This window comes from Lepidochelys olivacea (genome assembly GCF_965140295.1).
Source record: "Lepidochelys olivacea isolate rLepOli2 genome assembly, chromosome: 10".
Classification (NCBI taxonomy): domain Eukaryota; kingdom Metazoa; phylum Chordata; order Testudines; family Cheloniidae; genus Lepidochelys; species Lepidochelys olivacea.
Genome location: NC_140420.1, coordinates 23,674,488 through 23,698,874, shown reverse-complemented (window position 1 = coordinate 23,698,874; position 24,387 = coordinate 23,674,488). Strand labels below are relative to the sequence as shown.

The 24,387-nt window shown below is 39.4% G+C and overlaps 1 protein-coding gene across 7 annotated transcripts in view; it reads left to right on the top strand.

The window, feature by feature from the left end:
- Positions 1-24,387, top strand: part of CLEC16A (C-type lectin domain containing 16A) — a 185,758-nt gene that overhangs the window by 111,322 nt on the left and 50,049 nt on the right. The window lies entirely within an intron of this gene.

The following is a 24,387-nucleotide window of genomic DNA, read 5'->3' as shown; positions in this document are numbered from 1 at the left end:
TCATGCTGTCTTGCAATCTGTTTTATAATTAGTTTGCTGCTATCAACAAAATTGACTTAATAGGTGTAGCTGGAGTTTTCAGAACTGTTGTGATTATCTATAGTTATTGTATTGTTAAGGTCTGAAACGTGTGACAAAGTTCAATAGACTTGTCTTATCTTACACTTTGAGATCTGTACTCAGATTTTGGTTAAGGATATTTCAGTAAACTCATTAACGTCACCAGAGGGCATTAATCCATGTAGGGTTTTTTAGTGTGAAAATACTTTATAAAAGAAAAATTTTTTTTTTTCAGAAGAAATTCAGTTGCCAAATTGCTGTAAAGTGGAAATGACTTAATTTTTCTCTACGACACCCTTCTGCATCATTCAAAAGTAGATCTTTTATGTGCAGTGTTTTTTTTTTCTGTTTTGTGATAGTGACCTTAAGTTGTCTTCCCCCCTACTGTTGACTAAATTTATCTATTTTGGAGGTTTTGTGGTTGACTAGTGTTGAATTTTACTAAGAATTGTCTGCAGTAACAGACTAGGTGTAATGTGACTATTTTTCCACTAAGTAGCTGAATAGCATTTCTAGGTGTCTTGTATGCCTCTTGTCATTTCTGAACTAGTTCTCCAGCATAGTGTAAGCAGATGCTGTGCTGACAGGGGTACCATTTTCCAAATGAGAAGTAAGAGATTTACCACTTGTCACAGAATGACAGTTTTCTCAAGAGTAGGGGTATTAAAGTCCTGTTTAACCAAATTCAACTTGTGCTCTAATTAAACTTTCCCAGACTCTAAATGGTTGTGGTGTGCTCTTAAACACTGGTTTGATTCAGGTATTATGGGAGATGGAGAAAGGATAGAGAGAGCTAATACAACTACAGAGAAAAATTGAACAATATTTATTTTAAAGTGCTTTGGATTTCCATTTATATGAAGGATGCTATAGAAATGTAAGTAAGAAAACTACAAATTCTTAACTAAGCTCTTCACCTTACTGGAAGATGGTTTAACACTTTTTTTTTTTTAAATTTCATGGCTTCCTACAGTGTGTTTCTCCCATTTCACTCACACCCTGTTTATCTAAAAGCAATAAGAGACCCAAGATTTGTTAAAAGTGAGAGTTTTCATTTTAACTCATGGTGGGAGGAATAAGTAAATTTGGGGTAATAGGACTTTAACACAAAAGGAATTAAGATAATAAAGGTTCTATTGCAGTTTTCTCAAAAGGAATCAAATTTGTATAGATCGAGATATTTACACTTCCTTAAGCTATCTTCTCCTTTTCTGAAGTGTTGGTATTTTAAATTTAATAGCTGAAATACCAAGATACATTTTGATTTAAGAGATTAATTGATGGATTTACCAACAATCAAAATGCCTTCTGAACACTGAGATGTCTACTATGATGCTCAAACATAAGTTGTATGATCATAATGTCAATAAGGAGGGGACGCTAACATGACTGGATAATCACTTAGGTTTTTTTAATTTTTAAATTAAGTACAGTGATTCACAAAAAGTGTGTCCTCAAGTTACTTTAGGATTCAGGATGCAACTGAAAGGTTTACAACTATTCTGACTGTATATTTAGGAATCAGGTGTTCCATAGAGTAGTTATATTGCATACTGATGGATATGATGCAACCATCAGGCATGGTATACTGATACTTTTCCAATATGGATAATCTAGATATGCAAAATTTTGTAGTTGGCATTGTTAATCTTTATATGGCAACTAACCTTTAGTGTGAAGTTCACCTGTAGCTTAAATTGACAGTGGCCTGTCTCGCTGCTTTGATCTTTGTTTCAGATTATTAGTTGAAATGGCTATAATTTCAAGTTTCCTTCCATTAATACGGGGTGTATATATATGGGTAGTAAAAAGGTTGCATATACTGGTGGTTAAAAATATTGTCATTATGTCCAACGAGTGTACAGTGGTACACTTGGAATACACTTTAAAATGGAGAAAATGATATTATTGCTCATTAAATCACATCAAGATTTTGTTGGTGAGATTCTGTAGGGATTGGAATTCGATCTGGTGCTCTTGAAGCATCAACAAGTTTTAATTCTGGTTTCTCTGTTTTACCATGATGGCATCCAGCAGGTGTCCATGTCTGTGCTGAGCCAGGCAATCTGTTCTGTCATTGACTTGTGTAGGTCTTAATTTATTCTTCTTTGAGTGATGGTCCCTATATGGATTCCAGACATGAGTGCAGCAGATGGAACAGCAGGTGACGATGTGGGCTTCGCTGTTGCAGTAGAGAAAGCTCTGGTGTTCATCCTCATAGAGAAGGAGCGCAGGCACGAGCCACAGTTCTTGAAGCTGACTTGTTGGGTGATAGTCCTGGAGGAGCTGTGGGAGTCTCTGCGTAAGGAGAAGCCCAATAGGGGAGTCTAAGTGAACTGTACAAGAACTACAATATACAACACTAACAACTATATACAGACAGAAAACGGACAAGAATTCTCTTAGCAGGGGTTCCGATTCTGGCCATGTGGCAATAAGAGGGATACTGTAGCAGTGTCGACCCACATGGCCTCTTATAGCCTCGGATGCAGAAACACTGAAGACGCAAGACGTGTGTGGGTCAATGGACACGGCTGTTGAACAGTTCTGGCTCTGGTGCATGGTGCTCATGTGCAGCCACGTCTGGAATCCAGATAAGGAGCACACATCTCAAAGAACCTCCAGTTATGGTAAGTAACCTCATCTTCACTGTTCATCGTACGACAAGAGGGGTTTACAACTAGAGATTTCACAGTGAATTTATTTCCATGTGTAAGTATGTGACATTAACTAACTTGACTCCACTCTGTTACATCCTTCTCACACCAGTATTGGTGCACAGGGCATAAAATTGGGTATTCTGTTGCTCTGTCATTTGCAGTTGCTTCCATATGCTGTGTGGTGTTGAGATCAACTGTTCTGCCCTGTTCTTCATAAGGCTTCTCTTGAAGGCGCTCATTTTCTCACACCAGTTGGTTTCACTTGACCACTTCATATGGGAATCATAGGGCTTGTCTTCACTACCGCAATCGATGCAGCGGGTGTTGATTTAGTGGGTCTATTGAAGACACACTAAATCGATGGCAGAGCACACTCCACTCGACCCCAGTACTCCACCTGTCAGAGAAGAGTAAAATAATTCCACCAGAGTGTGTCTCCCATTGACACAGCGCAGTGAAGACACTGGGGTAAGTCAACATAAGCTACATCGACTCCAGCTATGTTCTTCATATAGCTGGAGAAGCATAACTTAGGTCGACTTACCCCAAGTAGTGATGACAAGCCCTTTATGTTGGCATCCAGAGTTTGTGCACCAGATATGTCCAGCGGTTCCTTCTAATTCTGGAGGAGACAAGCTGTTGATTGGTGACTTCTTGGATCTCTTTGGAGAAACTTCATTACCATCCAATGCCCAGAATCTTTCATAAGCACTTTTTGAAGGCTCCCAGTTTTCTGTCTTTGAAGGAGTCTACTTTTTTTCTGACATTGTGGTAGATCTCAGTTTTCGCAGCCATATGTTAATATTGAGATTGTTTGAGTTGAAGACGGTTTTGTTCTCTTGCTGAATATCTTTGGTTTTTCATATGTTATTGAGTTTAGTGAATGCTGTTGGATGACTTTCCTATCTTTGATGTCACTTCCTTCTTGAGATCTCCGTTGGCTACCATGGTGCTGCCCAGGGTGATGAACTATTCTTCTTTCTTTGTTTTTGCCTTCTGATGTGAATTTGTTGCTTTGCATCAGAGTTTCAAGGATATTTGTTGTGGCGTAACTGATTTTGAGCCCTATTTGGCTTATTGTTCGTGTCAGGTTATCTATCTTTGTAGCTTTTTGGGAGAGTCGCACAGTAGTGCAATATCATCAGCAAAGTCTCTAGATCTTCAAAGCATTTGCTATTTACCCCTGCTATACCAGCAATTGTGTTGCTAATACACTTCATAATCCAGTCTATGGCAATGTCAAACAGCAGATTCATAGATTCCAAGGCCAGAAGGGACCATTGTGATCTAGTCTGACTCTGCTGTATAGGGCAGACCATAGAACTTCCCCAAAATAGTTCCTAGAACTTTTAGAAAAAACATCCAATCTTTGATTTAAAAATTCTCAGCAATGGAGAATCCATCCTTGGTAAATTGTTGCAATGGTTAATTGCTCTCACCATTAAAATTGCCTTATTTCCAATCTGAATTTGTCTAGCTTCAACTTTGATCCACTTGCTCTTGTTCGATCTAGCAGAGAAAGATAGAAGAGCCCATTAAATATTTGTTCCCCATGTAGGTATTTATAGATTGTAATCAAGTCACCCCTTAACCTTCTCTTTGTTAAGTTAAACAGACCGTGTTCCTTAAGTCTATCGCTATAAGACAAGTTTTCTTGTCCTTTAATCATTCTCAGGGCTCTTCTTTGAACCCTCTCCAATTTATCAACATCTTGAATTATGAACATCAGAACTGGACACCATATTCCAGCATTGGTCACACGAGTGCCAGGTACAGAGGTAAAATAACTTCTACTCAAGATTCCCCTATTTATGCATCCTAGGGTCTCATTAGTCCTTTTGGCTACAGCATCACATTGGGAGCTCATGTTCAGCTGATTATCCACCTCTACCCCAAAATCTTTTTCAGAGTCACTTCTTCCAAGGATAGAGTCCTTCATTCTGTAAGCATGGCCTACGCTCTTGTGTTACTAGATGTATACATATTTGCATGTAACCATATTAAAATGCATATTGTTTGCATACAGTTTACCAAGTGATCTAAATCACCCTGAATCAGTGACATGACCTCTTTATTATTTACCACTTCCCCAACTTTTGGAACATCTGACAACTTTATCAGTGATGATTTTTCTTTCAGGTCAAACTAAATAATGTAGGGCCAAGAACCAATCCTTGCAGGACCCCACTGGAAACAGACCCTCTTGATGACGACTCCCAGTTTACAGTTACATTTTGAGACCTATCGGTCAACCAATTGTTAATCCTTTTAATGTGTACCATGTTAATTTAATCTTTTTTTATCAAAATGTTGTGTAATATCAAGTCAAACACCTTACAGAAGTTCAAGTATATTATGTCAACATTGTTACTTTTATTACCCAATCTTGTAATCTCATCAAAAATAAGAGAAATCAAGTTAGTTTGACTGGATCTATTTTCAATAAACCCATGTTGATTAGCATGAATTACAATACCCCCCCCCCTTTTTTTTTTAAATTAGAGTCCCATATCAGCTGCGCTATTATTTTGCCTGGGATTGATGTCAGACTGACAGGCCTACAATTACCTGAGTCATCCTGTTTACCCTTTTTAAAAATTGACACATCGTCATCCTTCCTCCAGGTTCTTGTAACTTCTCCAATGTTTCAAGACTTATTGAAAATCAATGTTAACAGTCCAGTGAGCTCCACCACCCGCTCTTTTAAAACTCTTGAGTGCAAGTTATCGGTCCCTGCTGATTTTAAAAAAATCTTGTTTCTGTTTAATGTTCTCCAGTGATATTAGTGCAATGGAAAGAGTGTTGTCATCATGAGATTGTATCATCCATTTTTCCCCAAATACAGAACAGAAATATTTATTGAATACTTCTGCCCTTTCTGCATTATTGATAATTCTATCATTTCCATCTAGCAATGGATCAATTCCATTGTCAGGATTCTTTTTATTCCTAATATATTTTTAAAAAACTCCTTCTGGTTATCCTTAACTCAGCTGGCCATAAATTTCTCCTTTTGTCCCTTGGCTTCCCTTATTAATTTTATACAATTCCTAACTTCTTTGGTTTATATGCTTCCCCTTTTCTTCTATTTGCTCAGAATTGTTTTCAGATTTGTGAAACTGGCACTGTTAAACCATGAAGTGTGTGTATATAGAACTGATCTGGATTTTATTCTGCTTGCACATTATAAATGTAATCAAGTCATGAACATTCCCCTGTGTTGGCTGCAACACTTCTTGAATTAAGAAATTGTAATCTATGTTTAGAAATTCCAAGGATGTTTTAGTACTGGCAGCATAGGTTGCTCAAACTGAAGTCCCCCAGGATCTCCCCCCCACACACACACACATTATAGATAGGTGCATAAGGAAGGGGTCATCCTGTTCCCTAGTGTGATTTGGTGGCCTGTAGCAGACACCAACTTGTACTCCATCGTATGCTTTATCTGTTAGGACATTGATCCATAAGCATTCAAGATTATTTTCTTCTGAGTTATCAGTGACTCAAATAAGTATTGACAGGTTTTGGAGTAACAGCCGTGTTAGTCTGTATTTGCAAAAAGAAAAGGAGTACTTGGGGCACAAGTCTCTAAGGTGCCACAAGTACTCCTTTTCTTTTTTCAAATAAGTATTGCCATTTTTGACATAAAGTGCCACTGGATCCTTCCTAAATACTTTATAACCACTGATGTTAACATTCCAGTCATTTTAATCATCCCACCAGATTTCAGTAATACCAACTAGATCGTATTTATGCTTATAAATGAGCAGTTCCAATGCCTCTTGTTTCTTACCCAGACTGCTAGCATTATTGTATAGGCAATTCCAGAATTTCTTTCCTCCATGTTCTTCTTGATTAATTTTGTTCTGAGAGGAGACTGCAGCTCTGTTTCATGCCAGTGTCCACTGTGAACTACTCTGTCTGATTATTCACCCTTACAGAGCACTTCTCATCTCTATATGTGGCCTTAATGATGATTACAACTTTAGCTGGGATTTTAAATGAAAGCAAATATATGTTTTTCATTCTAGTGGATGAGTTATCACTTACAAAAGCAGTGCTGTTAATGTTTGTGGTACTCAGACCAATTCATATCTATAATCTTACTGTAAATTATTACTGTTAATATACTGAGATGTTGCTGTCTTTCAGTGTTGCCCACTCCCTCCTTTTTATCCTGTTTCATACCTGGTGTCTTATATGAGAACCCGTTTTTATCTTTAAAAAAAGTTAGTTCTCCTTTGAGTGATTGTTCATGTATGCATTCCACTGCAGGTGTAGGTGTACCCAATGCACTCGAATCAGACTTTTGCCAGTTGTACTACTAGACAAAACAGGTGTCCCTGCTCTCCTTGTGCACTGTGCCAAGGCCATAAAAGGGGCATGTCTGCTGCTGCTGCCCTCTAAGTTCTTTCTCAACAACCATCTGTGATGAGTCAGAGCTCCCCATACATGTTTGTTTACATTAGCCAGTGTTTTCAGAAAAGCTAATGAAAAGAATGGCCCCTTCTTTAGGAGTACAGGAGCTCATTCAAGAAAATCTTCATAATATTTTACAAACCCCTGCTCTGGGAAGAGTTGCCCTTCCCGTTACCAAAGCCTGGGTGGAGCTGGCAAAACCCCTCTGGCAGACCCCGGCATCTGTACCACCTATAGCCAAGAAACTGGACAGATGCTACAAAGTCCCTCTAAAGGACTTTGATTATTTTTTCATATATCTGGTCCCTGACTTTTGGTGGTCATTGGTGGTCCAATCAGCACTCCCAGCAGTCTCATCCCAAAGCAATTCCTAAAGACAAAGAGCTCAAGAGATTGGATGTGTGCAGCAGGAAGGCTTACTGCACTGCTACTGTTCAAATGAGGGTGGCTAACTTTCAAGTTCTTCTGTTCAACTATAATTTTATTAATTTCACAGCATTAGCCAAGTAGTTAGCGGACAAACTACTGGAAGAGTATAGGGAACAGTTTATGGATCTTGTCTTTCAGAAGGGTACCTCATGGCATAAACATCCCTCCAGGCAGCTATTGACACAGCTGATACAATTTCACAGTCCATGGCCACAGCCCTGAGACATTCTTGGCTGCAGATGTCTAGAATTCCAAAGGAGCTACAAAATGCAATCAAGGATTTGCCGTTGGAGGGGTCTAAGCTGTTCTTTCAAAATACTGGTGACACCATGGATACCCCAAAAGACTGCCAGGTGACTTTGAGGTCTTCAGGGGTTTACACCCCAAGTTCAAAGAGGAAGCAATATACACCTCAGCCCTAGTACTGATGGCATTACCATCAGCAATTCCAGGACTTTAAGAGAAGATCTAGGCATTTTCAGTGTCACCAGACATTGACAGCCTCTAAGTAGTCATTCTGACTGTTTCCTGAAGGACTGTATACCAGTCTCTCCACCTATCCCGCCTTTTGGAAGATGTCTATTGCTCATTTACAGCACTTGGAATGAAATAACATTGGACAAGTGGGTGCTCCACCCTGTAAAGAAGGGATGTGTTGTTCAGTAAACATCCCTCCCTTTCCCCAACTCACCGTCCCTGTCCCTTTTCAGGAACATGTCTCACAAGACCATGTTGCTTCCTCTTCTGGAATTGGGAGCTATAGAAGAGGTTTCTTGTCATCGCAGAGGTAAAGAATTCTATTCCTGTTACTTCCTAATTCCCATTTTAGACCACAGGAAGTTGAACAGCTTTATCAAGAAAATCAAATTCAAGGTGGTTTTCCTCACTTCCATTACCCCTTCACTGAAGAGTGGAGATTGATATGGTGCCCTAGATTTGCAGGACACACACTTCCATGTGCCAGTACGTACTGGCCATAGGAGGTAGTATGCTTTAGAGCAAGGGACACCCACTTCTCTGAAGCTCCCCTTTCACCTGTCATTGGCCCCAAGGGTCTTCACAAAATGCATGGCGGAAGTAGTGACCTACCTGCACTGTCTAGGTATGCAAATTTTCCTTTACCTGGACAATTGGCTATGGCACAGTGCCTCAAGCATCCAAATACATAGCAGCATCCTCATCGGGCAGAATTTACTTAATTTGGGCCAGAAACTGAATTTAGACTAATTAATGTTACAGCGAACACAGCATATAACATTCTCAGGAGCAGACCTCGTTGTTATAATCACAATGGCCTGTCTTCTGATGGGCAGGTTTCAGTCCATAGTCGCTCTGTCTATTGACCTTAAGCACAGAAGCTTGAAAACTGTCACCATATTATTTTTAAGCCTTGTGAGTTTTTAGCTCACTTATGCTTCCAGAATTTTCCATATACAAAGATCTTCCAACTTTGGGAGCAGATAGGTAATGACTAAAAAGCTAGTCAAGGTAAAGAACTCCAGTAAGTATTTCTTTTGTAACTTGATGGTGCGATAGTTTGACTGTGGTGATGGGTGGGGTGGTCGCTTCCTCTTTCTTTGACTGTCTCAGCTGTTTACAAGGCAGTTCGAATTTCGCTTCTTATGTTTTTGTTAAATTCAGTAGATTCCCCCTTTGAATACCATGTGCCCTATTACCCATAACTCTGTGTCTTACCTCGTCCATCTTGCCTTCCATGTGCTGACCTACAGGCTTTCTTCCAGCATGCTCCAACATGTGGAGTTGGGGGAAACTGCATAATCTGCAATCACTTTCTCTAACTTCTTCTGGATTGTCCAAGAGTTTCTCTTTGTCCTTGAGATATGGGTGTAGCTGAGGGCTCTTTTCTCAACTATCTCCTGGGGCTGGAAGCATGCTGGGAGTTTAAACATGTCATCCATTATATTTGCTTCCTGATCACTGCAAAAAAATGTACTCAGGCATTAAGTGTTAATTTACAAAACAAGTGGTAGGAAAAATGTTTTGGCTACATGGCCTATTCAGGAATCCAAAATGTTCAACAGCTTTGTATAATAAAATTAACAAATAAGCCTTTACTTTTTTCAAAATCTCTATTAAGGTCTGAAAAGAATAGATTGTAAATTGTAAAGGTCTGCCTAATTTCAGAAAGTTTTTATAGTACTTACTTTTGTTGTTCAAATGGCTTCCAGGAAACTCCACGCTTTTTCTTTTGGTTCCTTACCGGTTCCTTACCAGTTCCTTTACAGTTCTGTGTACCGTTCATAAACAATGCCATGTACTTTCCTAGAAAGGAAGCTTGGTTTAAATGTATTATGCAAATATGAGTCATTCTGATAAATAACTGCTTAGGTAACAGTATGATGAAAGTGGCTTTGAAAAATACTTCCTCTTTTGTAGTCCAGCAACTTGTTGCTTCGTAGATAAGTTTATTATACATGGTATTAATGAGATTTTGGAGGGAGTCCAGGAAATAATCTCTGATAATTTAAGCCCTGGTTGCAAACCCTTTCCAAACAGCTAATTCAACATCTCCTCTATCACATTCCTTTACACCCCTCACCTTGTTATACAATGTCTGCATACAGAAATGAGATGCTGGTGTGAAAGTTATAAACCACCATGCTCTTCTGCCCTGTCTTTTGGTCTCTGAGTCACTCCCCAAGTGAAGAACCTTTTGATGCACTCCTTTCACTGAAGGTGAACCTTGCAAATCTCTGACATAGGAAAGGTCTATATCATAAATTGAGGTATAATTGTAGTGAGGCATCCCCGCTCTAATTTTAATCCACCTAGTATGGGAAACAATAGTAGTGAAGTTCAACCTTCACTAGTGAGTAAATAATTATTGCCGAGCACAGTGTAGGAAAATGGATATGGAATTTTCTAGTACAGATACAACTCTTGCTCAATATCGGAGAATAAAAAAATGACTTTGTATAAAAATCTATAGAACACATTGGTTAACGTGCCAATATCTACTTTTTTCCTGCTCTAAGATATCCCACCCTTGCCTTTAGAGTTGATTTTTTTTTCCCCTTGCATGTCGTGTATCTTATGTTTTCCACCAAATTGAAATTTAAGGGACACAGTCAACATAAAATATATATAGTTAAAAAAACTGAGTTAAAAGGGGTTTCAGATTCCACATTAGTCCCATACCTGCCCTGCCAATTTTTGTAGCTTTAGAATTACTTTGGCACAGCAACCTGGAAAGAAATGTTTTAGAAGACCCACAGAAGCAGGAGAGAGTGAAACTGTTCATTCCCAAAGTGGTGCCAAATGCATAAGGTAAACAAACTGAAAAAGTTACATACGATTACAGGTAAAAACCATGTAACATTCACAAGCATCAGAGGGATAGCCATGTTAGTCTAAATAAACATAAACAACAAAGCATGATTTCTAATTTGACTGTCCATCAAAAAGGATGACAGTTTTTAATTTATGGTTTTGATCAGGTCAGAGAATTCATAATCTGTTCTATAACAGTGTATCTGTAGAGGAGGAAGACGAGGAAGTACTAAAGATGCTGTTACTGAATTATGACTACCTGTGTTTTTAAATTCCATATTTATGAATTATGTTACTGATTTTGAGATACTGAGCTGAGAGAGCTATAGGTGCCTCTGAAAATCAGGCCCAGAACCCTCTTTTGGATAGTTTGAGCATGTACCCTAAAAGTTAAGATACTTGTTTTTATTTTTTCTGGTGTGGGGGGGAGTAATGACTTTTTTCATCTTTATACATGCTCAGTACTTAAAGATTTTGTTACAAAGGCAGTTTCACACTTTTGATACATATATTAACAGGTTGTTGTTTTTAGGCTTTTTTGTGATTTCATGGTTACATATTTTATAACCTTGCTAAATGTACAAGTAATATTAAAAAAACTATAGGCCACAAAATTGCCAGGCATCAAGTCATCAAATAGGGACTAATGTTGGAAGCCAAATTAATTAATAAAAAATATAAAAGATTCTAACTCATTTGAACATATATGGATTTATTTTTAACTAAACCAATATATCAAATATGTAGTGTTGTCATTGTCAATAAGACAGATGGTACAGAACCCTGAGTTTGCTCAGTCTAAAGGTTTAAGATACGATGCAATGTATTCTTGTAGAAAAAACTGCATACCTCACATACGCAGTAATCATTAGTAACTGCATTTTGTTTTTGTACAATTTTGTATTGAAAACTTGTATTTAAATTTATGACAAAATAAAAATAGGGAAACCATGTTCTATTGTATTACTCCCTCCCCCCCCCACAAAAAAAATAGAAATTTCTCAATGTGTTGTATTTTTGGCCATTATTCATGTTAAAAAAATTAATGTCACCTGTTAATATGTGCAGTGTCTAAAATAAGAAACAAACAGGGACTCAATACTTATAGCAGAAATATTTCTAATGAATGTTTGTTCCTGGTTGGTGTCTGATGTATTTCCCCTAGAATCTTGGAATCATTTTATTTTGGGGTTGTCCGCTGCCTACTGTGTCTCTTCTACTTAAAGTGGGACAGAAAGTTCCAGTAGACACACCTTCATTCAGCCAAGAAGAATTCCAGATCACAGTCTAGAAGTTCAAGTCTGAGAAGGCACCAGGGGTTTGTAACATCACCCTGAGTTGTTGAACACAAGTGAGTGTTATACCATGGCTGCATAGGCTCTTCAAGGCCATCTTGCATATTAGTATCCTCCCGAATGACTCAAAGAAGGATGCTACTCTGCGTATGTTCAAAAAGGCCACAAATAGCTATTATAGAGGTTTTATGCTGTTGTTGGTCCCAGGGACTGTCTTCCTGCTTCCATGTTAATACCCCAATCAGCAGTGCACTTTGTGGCGAAGGATATTGAGCGCATTTTTACACTTGGTTGTTCCAATGGCAACCAGCTCATTCCCTTCAGATAGCTTTTTGAGAAGATGGCTGCATTTAATAAATGGTGCTGAGCACTTTTTTTTTTTTTTGGGGGGGGGGGGTGTTCTATGAAACCTTTGATTCCGTACATTGAGCAAGCTTGTGAGATCTGATGAGGCTACTTGCCCCCAGTAGGAAGATACCGTTATTGTTGTAGGAGTTCTATAATGAAAAAGAAAGCTGTGTTCAAGTCAATGGTAGATACATGGCATGGTTTCCATGAAAGTTCAGCAAGGCTGTGTCCTGTCACCATTGTTCAGTTTTGATAGGTTGATAAGTTTTTTGAGGAGGCAGATGTTTGTGATCTCCATCTGAACATTATTTTGCTTCAAGATCTCCAATACACTGATGCCTTTGCCTTGTTGGCTCAGTTTGGGTCACTGCAGCTGGTGCCTGATTGGTTCAGGCAAGAAGCAGTGAACATCAGTCTTGCTGCTAATCTGAATAAAATATATTAATTAATCTGAATACAGCTAAATCCCTGGCCAATACAATCAAGTGGCAGTTTGATGTTTGAGTCTCATCATCTTCATCAGCTGCTCCATATTAAGTCCTAGGACATCAACAATGAGGATAGTCCTAGTCAAACCCTGCCACCTAGATCTCAAGCATTGATTTGATTTTGGCAACTTTCTTGGTACTGATATATTAACATAAATATAAGCCATACTGGGTCAGACCAAAGGTCCATCTAGCCCAGTATCCTGTCTTCTTCTAGTGGCCAATGCCACGTGCACCAGAGGGAATGAACAGAACAGGTAATCATAAAATGCTCCATACCCTGTCGCTCATTTCCAGCTTCTGACAAACAGAGGCTAGGTACACCATCCCTGCCCATCCTGGCTAATAGCCATTGGTGGACCTATCCTCCATGAACATATCTAGTTCTTTTTTGAACTCTGTTATAGTCACGACATCCTCTGGCAAGGAGTTCCACAGGTTGACTGTGCATTGTGTGAAAAAATATTTCCTTTTGTTTGTTTTAAATCTGCTGCCTATTTCATTTGATGACCCCTAGTTCTTGTGTTACGAGAAGGAGTAAATAACACTTCCTTTTTTACTTTCTCCACATCAGTCATTATTTTATAGACTTTTATCATATCCCCCCTTAGTCATCTCTTTTCCAAACTGAAAAGTCCCAGTCTTATTAATCTCTCCTCATATGGCAGCCATTCCATATCCCTAATCATTTTTGTTGCCCTTTTCTGAACCATTTCCAATTCCAATATATCTTTTTTTTTTTTTTGAGATGGGGTGACCACATCTTTATGCAGTATTCAAGATGTGGGTGTAACATGGATTTATATAGAGGCAATATGATATTTTGTCATCTTATCTATCCCTTTCCTAATGATGCCCAACATTCTGTTAGCCTTTTCAACTGCCACTGCACATTGAGTGGATGTTTTCAGAGAACTATCCACAATGACTCCAAGATCTTTGTCTTGAGTGGTAACCGCTAATTTAGACCCCATCACTGTATATATAATTGGGATTATGTTTTCCAGTGTGCATTACTTTGCATTTATCAGCATGAAAGACCCATGAATTATGAAGTACATTTACCAAGGAATACCACTGCATGGTCAGCGATCACTTGGTCACCAAAAGCTTCAGTGTCGCAATAAGGTTGCCAGTGATGGGTATAGACCTAACATTCAGCCAGAACATCTTAAGGATCTAGCTAGAGAGAGATATCCAGGGTGGTGCTCAGCCTTCAAGAAGGCTATGTCCCTTTGGGATTTGTCATTATGGCAGTAATCAGTGCACAATAGCCAAGTGATTGTACACTTTGAGACAAAGTACTTCCTTAGGTTATGTCTGCATTACAAGGTAGGGATGTGATTCCCCTGCTTAGGTACACATACTCGCGCTAGCTCTCAGAGCTACTGCCAGTACAAATAGCAGGGTAGCCGCAGTAGCATGAGCGGCAGAGGCATGGCTGAGCTGTGTCAAGTACATACCCACCAGTTTCAGGTGGGTTTGTACTCTGCACAGCTCAGTTGTACCTCCGCTGCCTGTGCTACCGTGGCTAATACCGGCCCTCTCGATGAGAGCTAGCGCGAGTATGCGTAGCTGAGCAGAGGGATCCCATGCCTACCTCACGATGCAGATATAACCTAAGGAAACACTTTGAGAGAAAAATGTGCCGTCAGTTGATACTATGTACTCATTACTTTCATAATGACAAATCCCATTTGTTTATATGATCAGGGGAATCCCATATCTAGCTCCCAGTGTGGACGTAGCCTTAGAGGCTGGTAGGTGTTAAGGGCATAAGCACCCACATCAAATCCCAAGTCTCTTGTCCATTACTTGCTGTTTCTCGTTTTATTTCTCTCTGTATAACGTCCATTTCTTGTTTAGCTTGGATTTATTTTGCTATTGCAAGTTTTGGCTAGTGTGTTTTTTAAATGTAAAATTATTTTCAAGTTGCTATGCTTGTCTGGCATACAAATATAAAGTGCTTACCTATCCACGTCGCTGAGATATAGTTATGTATAAAAAGGTAATGTATCTATTCACATCCTATTAAAAAATTAAAAAAAAGAGGAGGATGGAATATCAAGTTGTACCTATCGAATCCCCGGTCCAACAATTGGTGTAATGTTTGTTAAATGCATTAGATGAGTGGCTCTCATATACATAAAATACAAAACACTTGGTGTGGCACAACCTTTTGTAATTCTAATCAGTGTCATAGTAATGAATTCTTTCTGATACTATAAAACAGTCTATGTACCAATAGTGGTTCACATACAGCAGTGCTGAGAGTTGCTGTGTTAGAACAGCACCACATTCTGCATATCTGTTTCTTCACAGAGAATGTACAGGATGGTTAGTGGCTGTGCAAGCTTTACCATACAAACATAACCCATACTCAAGAGTAACTTTTTTCTAATGTTCACTTGATTCTTGGCCTCAGTGTGGAGGCTACCAGTGAGGCTGGCAGTTCTGGTGGGGTATTTTATTATTAGATTTACATAGTATCTATCTTCTTCTTTTAAAAATATCTGATATACAAACTGCAGTGTAAACAGGGATCATTTCCATTCACCTGTGAAGTAGGGTCAAATTTGGCAAGTGTTAAATGGCACACAGTACTGCTCCTTAACAGTTTATGATAGGAAGCTATCTAGTTGAAACTGGAAGGGAAATGTAAGTAGTTGGAAAGGAAATATAATTTGGTAGAATGTAATTACCTAAGTTGCAATTTGACCAGAAAACTTGGGTAAAAGTTGTCTGCATATAGCTAACCTGCAGCTGCCAGCTCACTACACTCAGGTGACTAAACAACACTCAGGATGTGACAAATTCCATTAGTTCTAGAACTGGTCTATCACTGGAGCTGATGATTTTATAAATAGTGCATTTGATCTGGAATACATCACTCAACCTAGAAATTCTTTCAACTAAATGCATTTGAGTTTCTGACATACAGGCAGATCGTTCTATGACTGATTTGTAGCATAGATGAAAATACTCTCAAGTTCACTGGAACTCTTTAACCGCATTTTTCTCCTTTGATTATTTTTAGTCATCAAATACATGATGTGGCATTAAAACCTCTAGCTACTATAAATTAGAAAAAAGTGTAACTGGGGTACGTAAAAGTTTCCTGTGACGTAGTTCCCTAATAAATGAGTAATTTTTCCTTTCTGCTCCCTGAATAACTTTTACAGTTGTAATGTGACCTGTGTTCCTATCAGATTTAAAATAAAACCAAATGCTCTGATCTTTGGGAAACAAAAAGTAAATTTTTTCTTTTAGTAACTTTACTGTGGTGCTAACTTGCTGGATCTCAGTCTTAACATGTCAAGGTTTTGTAACTAAACTGTTCAATGCCTACAATAAAACTCCAATAACATAAACAAATGACTGTTCGTAGGATCTGAATTCATACTTTAGTTGTGGGTCTTGGACCTAATCCTGCATTCTTTACTGACTTAAATGGACAAACTGGGGAAACAGAAGTCCACATGGTCATTAACTGGGCTTGTGGTGCCATTAAAGGAGAATGGGAAGGGAGTAGAGGGCACTGATACAATAGTTGTAACCGAATAGGTTCTAGAAAACTGTCTTGAAGCATTGCTTGAACTTCCTGGGCTGAAGGCGCTTAAGGCTTGTGTGAAAGTTCTCTGAGTACCCTGGCCTGTGAGTCACCTTGTTACACTCTTGTCTGCAGCAAGAGGAAGAATTTCCTGGGCTTAACTGGCTGTCAGATTCCTGACACCCCAGCATGTTAGCCACTCAAACTATCTCCTCTGGGCTATGCCAGTCCTTACCTTTTCTTGCAGGTGTACTCCAATCCCCAAGTCCCTTTAACTCCAAGAGCCCGTTTATGCCAACTGGCAAAGGGCACATCCAACACACTGTTGGCATAATATTTACCCAGCGTCTTGTAAGGTACTTTGTAAAAACTGGTGACACACTGGTCATGAATATCCTTGTGTGATGGGTATACTGGTTGTTTATGAAGAGTTACATATGTGTGCTGGAAATAAGTTCATAAAGTGTGTTTTGGAGGCAGTTGATAAATAAGCTTGCCCTAGATAGACAAATGAATGTGGATATTACCTGATTGCCTGGCTTGATTACAAGCAAAAGACAATGAAAATACATTTATAACTAAGGTAAACAAAGTGATTTAATCCAATCAAAAAGCAGATTGGCCAGAGGATGAGGACAGCATGGCATCTGCACACCAGTGGGGGAGAAGAACTGTCTGCAGTATGCACTTCAAAGGAATACATTTTAAAAGTTTACTAGAGTATAAAAAGGTGGGGAGAGAACCAATTAATGATATAACACTTAAAGGACAAAGCAATGAACAGCACCCTCTGAATCTGTAAACCGTGGATCCTCCTGCCTCAGGAGCTAGAGATGCTGAGAGTTTGATGTAAGTGAGAAAGCTGCTTAGGCTAAGATTGTAGCTTGCTGAAGTTTAGTTTGAGACATTAGAAAGCATCATTTTTGTTTTGTGTGTAACCACACCTGTCTTCTTTCTTTTTCTTAATATCACTTAAATTTATGCTCTTAATAAATAAACTTATTCTTAGTTTTACAATAAACTATCTCAGTGCTGTCATGTTATATAAGGTGTGCATCCTCTATTAAGCCAACAGGCTGGTGTGTATTCTGTCTGTTTGGAGACAGCAGACTTGGTTAATTTCTGAGAGCGTCCAGTGAGTCACACCTCTGGGGAACTGGGGTTCAATGAATGTTACCTGTAAGGCAAGGTTTAGACTAGCAGAGTCTAGAGGAGTTTGTTGATGAGGTGGACAGACTGGTATGGCAGGAGCTATCCCATAGTTTAAGCTCCAGCAAAGCTCTCCTGTTGAGGTAGAGGAGTAACACAGTTGCGTGCCTGAGGGAAGCATGTCCCCTCTTTAGTGTCCAGCTCCTTATCCACTGAATACACAAGAAATACCATGTCTGTTATCTCCGAGGGAACAGTGTATGCACCAGGTTGAATGATTCAACGGATGAGAGCTCTGTATAACACAACAGCACTGAGATGTTTTCATGATAAATACAATAAGTTTGACTAAAGATTCAAAAGATAATGCAAATGGATAATAGGAACAGGGTTAAACATAAATGAAAATCATAGCATAACAGGCTAACTTTCTGTATAAAGAGGTTTCTCATCCCCAATACCCTTTGCAGCATTTTAATCAAGCCCGATAGAGATTACATTTTCATGAATGTAAACATGCTGTCAGTTTGCTTCCCAGGCCTGGGATAAAAGGGAGTCCCCTTGCTTTCTTCTTGTATCCCCAGAGTTCGTCTGTCCTCAGGGATAGTAAAAATCCCCGTCACTTGTTTTTCCCAAGTCCCGCTTCTTCCCTGTTGATGTCACATTCCTCTGACTTCCTGCGTAAATGGGGCTTCCATTTTACTGGCTGCTAGTGTTTAATTTACATGCTGACCAAGAGACAGGTGAATAAACATCTGGCAGAAAACCTGTTTGTCAGCTCTGCCTTGATACGAACTTTAGTAACATATTTTCAGCATACATCCATAACTCCTTACATAGTATCTGTACATACATGGCATAATGACATTAATGACCAGAGTGACCCTGCCTTTCATTTAAGACATCACATAATATTCTTCGAACCAGATCGTGTGTACCAGAATCAGGATAATCTTGTCAGCTCCTTGACAATGAACACTGAGAGATTCATGTGTCACAACTTGTCTGTGGTGAGATTTTTTTTTTCTTAAAATTTCAGTGTTGCATGACCATTGGAGCCACTGCACCAATGGTATCAACAGAGGGACTTTTAGCATAAAGAGAGCACAGGTGTCTCTGCCACCATGTTGTTTAACCTCACTCTGACCAATTCTAGGTGTCACAGCAGTAACTATAGACACGGTGTTAGCACGATAGCTTCAGTTATTGCTACCCTCATGGAGCTGCCTTGTCGGTATTGCAGCCATGTGAAAACTTAAACACCAGTTCAGTATAGACTGTGTTATTGAAATATCTGACTATAAAAGGCTGAGCTAAGCAGGTTGTGGCAATTTGGAGCATACAAACATTCTGTTCCTTTCAAATCAAAACATGATGTGGTCTGGTAGCATACTTTATAAATTGTTCAAGAAATCTGATTTTTATTTAAACATCACTAAATGGCTCAACCTCAAGAGGAGAACGCATCCTTTTTTAGCATGCGGTAAAGAGTAAGAGTACAAAAGTGTTCTAAATGCTTTCCTGAGATGACCAATTTCAGTTTCAAAACAAGAGCAACAATGTACCAGTCTATTTGCATCTTGGTGAAAATATTGCTAACTTCCTTTCTCTATGTAAATACCATGAAATAGGCTGTTGGTGATTTGAGAATCTACCACTCTTGATAAATCCTCAAAGGCAACATATCAGAGACTAGCAAACCTTGGAAATAACAGAACCTAGCTGGGGATGTCTGATGGGGCTGATAAGAGAAAACTATCATTTTAGTTTGATAGTACTTTTCTAAAAAAAATCAATACTTTATTTCAGTGTTTTATCCAAAGCCTGTAATGAGATACTAAGGGCCAGATTAAAAAGAAATGTTCAGTTTTCCTATTGCTGAAACCTGATATGGGCTCCAAAACCATATTTATTAGCTTGTGTGTCTTACTGACATTGTACTTCATTCTCTAGGGCTGCCTGCTCCACTTCTTTTACAAGAAAGATTCTATTTAGAACATGTACAGCATTATCAACAGCAGTACATGCTTCTCTGTGCTGTCCTGCCAAAGTTGAAACTGCCAACAAGCATTTTAGTCATGATGATAGCTTTTGTGGGGGGAGTGTGCGTGTATTCAGTAATCAACTTTCTTGACATAGGGCCCATTTCTCCCCGGCTCCCAATAATCAATTTGATCACCATTTACCTGTGCTACTTTCAAGTAGGTGGTTTAGAGCAGTTTCTCAACTGATGTTTCTCAGTTAACAGCATCACACAGCCTTGAATATTTCTTTACAACCTAAAGCAAAGAAAATCTCTGTTCCATACACCCTTTTCTCTCATCAAGGTCAAGTATTCTGCCAGCCTCCCAAAACATACACAAATGTGTACATAGGCTTATCGATCGGAAAATACATAGACGTAATAAATTTCAGTTTAAGACCAGAAGAGACTATTATATCGTTTAGTCAGATCTCCTGTAGTCAGATCTCTGTACCCCTATATTGAGCCCAGTGTGAACATATTAAATCATATCAATCCTCAGGACCCTAAACTGTTATGCATGCAGGAGAGACTGATGTGCCACCAAAGGTTGAGATTCCTGAAAAGGCAGGAAATTGACTAGGAGTAAGATGCTAGCAAGTTTTCTACACCGCAGGTGGTAGAGGAAGGCAAAAAACTCCAAAGGTCACAACCAAACTGGCCTAGGGGAAAATTCCCTGCTCACCCCTACTCTGGTGATTAGTTGGACTCTAAGCACATGAGCAATACATACCAGTGAGGTATGTGAAAGAAGATTCTCTGAACCAACTCAGAGCCCTGGCCTACTATGCCCAGTGTCCGATCACCAGCTGTGGGCAATATCTGATGTTTCAGAGGAAGGCAAACACCCCCCTCCCTTCCAAACGTCTGGCCAATCATGCATGGGGAGCAGGAGTTGATATTTCATTAGATTATAGATTATTCATAGAGTATAAAGCCAGAAGGAACCATTGCTATCATGCAGACTAACCTCATGTATAACACAGGTCATAGAACTACCTTGAATTAAATTGTGTCTGAACTAGAGCATATATTTTAGAAAAACATCCTATGTTGAGGTAATATAACCTCCTTACTCCTACTCAAGATTCCCCTATTTGTACGTTCAAGGATCACATTAGCCCTTCTGGCTGATTATCCTTTGACCCAAGTCCTTTTCAGAGTCATTGCTTTCGAAGATAGAGTACCCCATCCTGTAAGTATGCCCTGCACTCTGTTCCTAGATGTATGGTAATATAGAAACACATATTGTTTGGGTTGTGCCCAGATTACCACTCCCCCAAAATTTGTCTCATCTGCCAAGTTCATTGCAATTGTCTTCTTTCAGGTCACTGATAAAAATGTTACATACCACAAGATGAAGAATCAATTTTTGCAGAGCCCCCAAGAAACATACTGCTTTATCCTTCTCCTCCCCCCATTTACAATTACAATTTGAGACTTAAATCTGTTAGTGAATTTTAATCAATTTAATGTGTGGTATGTTAGTTTTGTATAATTCTAGTTTCTTAGACAAAATGTTCTGCTGTACCAAGTCAAATGTCATATCAAAGTCTAAGTATACAATACTATTAGCACTATTAGCTTTATCACCCGATCTTTTAATCTCATCTAAAAAAAATTCCAATTAGCTGGATGAGATTTATTTTCCATAAGCTCATGTTGAATAGCATTAATTATAGTACCCTCTTTTAATTCTTTATTAATCAATTCTAGTATCAGCTTTTCTATTGTTTTGGCTGGGATCAATGTTAGATCAACTGGTCTATAACTGCCCAGGTATCCAGTTTTCTCTCTCTAAATATTGGCACAACATTAGCTTCCAGTTCTCTGGAGTGAATTCCCCAGTGTTCTAAAACTTATTGAAAATCAATAGTAGTGGTCCAGAGAGCTCCTTGGCTAGCTCTTTTAAAATCTTGGGTGCAGGTTAGCTGGACCTGCTGATTTCAGAGTGTCTGACTTTAATAGCTGCTGTGTCAGATCTTTCTGAGTTACTATTGGAATGGAAAGTATTTCATCATGATATCAATGCATTATCTAGCCTTTTTCCCAAGCACAGAACAGAAATATTTATTGAATTCTTTTTTACGGGGGAGTGAGAGGGGTATTATTAACAGTTTTATCATTTCAATCTAGTAAGGGACTAATACCATTGTTAGGATTCTGTTTGTTCTTAATATAGTTCTTATCCTTAACTCTGCTAGCCATGGAATTCTCCTTGTCTTTTTGCTTCACTTATCAGTTTTCTACAATTCCTAGCTTCTTATTATTGATAGATTATAAAATAATTTAAAATGTACGTAAAGGGCTTGTGAGAACTTTTTACTTCAAATTAAGGGTCACTAATCTGGAAATGTTGAGCATTGCCCCAGAAGGTTGAGTCATTAATCAAATCTGGCCCATTATCTTGTACCTGGGATAGTTACAAGAAAAAGAATAGCAGACTGTTTTATGCGAAAACCACTGTAATGCCTCTGTTTTACTTTGAAGTAAAAATACAAGGTAACTAGATTGACTAAGGTTATCAATAATTCCATACTTTAGCTATGGTGTCTCAATTTCACAGCACTAATAAAAGTGCCAAAATCATCTGGAAATATACTTTATGAAATTATCTTAATGTCTCATGTAACTGGAGCTTCAAGTGATATCCAATATTATCTTACCTGGGTCTCTAATACTCACCGAGCTTACTCAGTGTTTAATTCTTCTGAGTTTTTGTGCATCTAATCAACTTCTTAGTAGCAATGAAGACACTTCAGGTGGTACATAGCAGGTTAGTTGTACTTCCCTTGAGCATAGAGAGCTTTTCAGTTGTGTTGTTGCTTCAATTTAAGCACGATCACATCCTCATTTTAATTTTTCAGCTATTTCATGTAGTTGGCTTAATGCATGTCAGAAGTGAAAATAAAATATTTTTTTTAGTTTTTAAAATCGGACTGTAACACTCATTCAGTTCTAATTGTTGAAGTTTCCAAAAGCTGTACATATTGTGATGTGGTGGTGGTCTCTAACATACATTGAGGGACAAGATATTAGTGGAAAAGAACCACCAGACCATTTCACTTCTCTTCAAATGCAGAAATAGTCAGAGATGGAGGGAGAATGAAATGACTTGTGTGTACTGGGTTATCTTGGAGTTCAGCTCCTGGAACTAATGGGGACTGCTTAAACTTACTGTAATATTTTCTCCTATTTACCAGGAATTGTTTTTGAATTCTTTGTTGCTGGTTATAAATGCTTTTTGAACAATTATTGCAGTACTGTTTTAGAGTAAATTTTTCAAAAGCTCCTAAATCACTAGATCCCATTTTCACAAGTGACTTAGACTTCCAGGTGACATGGAAGCTTTTGAAAATGTTATCCTTAATCTTGACACATCCTGTATATTGCACTAGATTTGTGTTACAGGTAATTCCATGTTGCAGTATTTTGGTTTTAGACTGTATGCGCAATATGCTTATTCACACCAGACATCCACAGTTACATAGTAATCATCTGTACTCTGCAATTTTCCTCCTAGTCATTTGTCTAGTACAGGGGTGGCCAACCTGAGTCTCAGAAGGAGCCAGAATTTACCAATGTACATTGCCAAAGAGCCACAGTAATATGTCAGCAGCGCCCCATTAACTCCCCCACACCCAACTCCCAGACCCTCCCACCCACCAGCAGATCTGCCAATCAGCGTGTCCCCCTCCCTCCCCGCACCTCCCCATCAGCTGTTTCGTGGCATGCAGGAGGCTCTGGGGGGAAGGGGGGAGGAGCAGTCTCAGGGGAAGGGACGGAGTGGGGGCAGGGCCTGTGGCAGATCCAGGGGTTGAGCAGTGAGCACCCTGCGGCACATTAGAAAGTTGGCACCTGGAGCTCCAGCCCTGGAGTCGGTGCCTATACAAGGAGCCACATATTAACTTCTGAAGAGCCTCGTGGCTCCGGAGCCACAGGTTGGCCACCTCTGGTCTAATAGTTCAGAGGCTCTGGACAACCCACAGAATGAAACTGTGCTTGTTAGTATCCTCACCCCTGTTTTGTTTTTGTTGTTGTTGCAATTATGTTGAATGTGTTGCTGGCACACTAAAGAGATGCAGGATGCCAAAATGTAGGCACACTGAATTGTGAGTGACTGTGTGGCTCCCTTTTGGTAGAAATAAATTAGCTACCTGGATTAGAAACCGGTGTTTTGTGGTGAAAGACACTTTTCTTTTGTTACTGTAAACCCTGTCCTTATCAAACCAATTTCAGCATATTTGTGAATTATCTGAAAAAATATGGGGTTTGGGCGAAAAAGTAGCAAGAGAATACAGAATGGGAAAAGAAAATAGCACATCCAGAAAGTGAGGAAGGCTAACCTCTACAGCAGGGATGGGCAAACTGTGGCCCATGGGCCACATCCGGCTTGTCAGACCTTTTAATCTGGCCCTCAGGTCCAGCCAGGTAGCAGGTCCTCTGAACCCCTTGATCCCAGCCCAGAGCCCCCTCTTGTACCCCAAACCCCTCACCCCCCCCGCCCAGCCCTGATCCCCCTCCCACCCTCTGAACCCCTCAAGTGTATCCTAGAGCACCCTCATTCACCCCAAACCCCTCAGCCCCACCCCGGAGCCCTTCGCCCCCTCCCTTACCCTGAACTCCTCATTTCTGGCCCCACCCCCAAGCCCTCACCCCCGACGTACCCCAACCC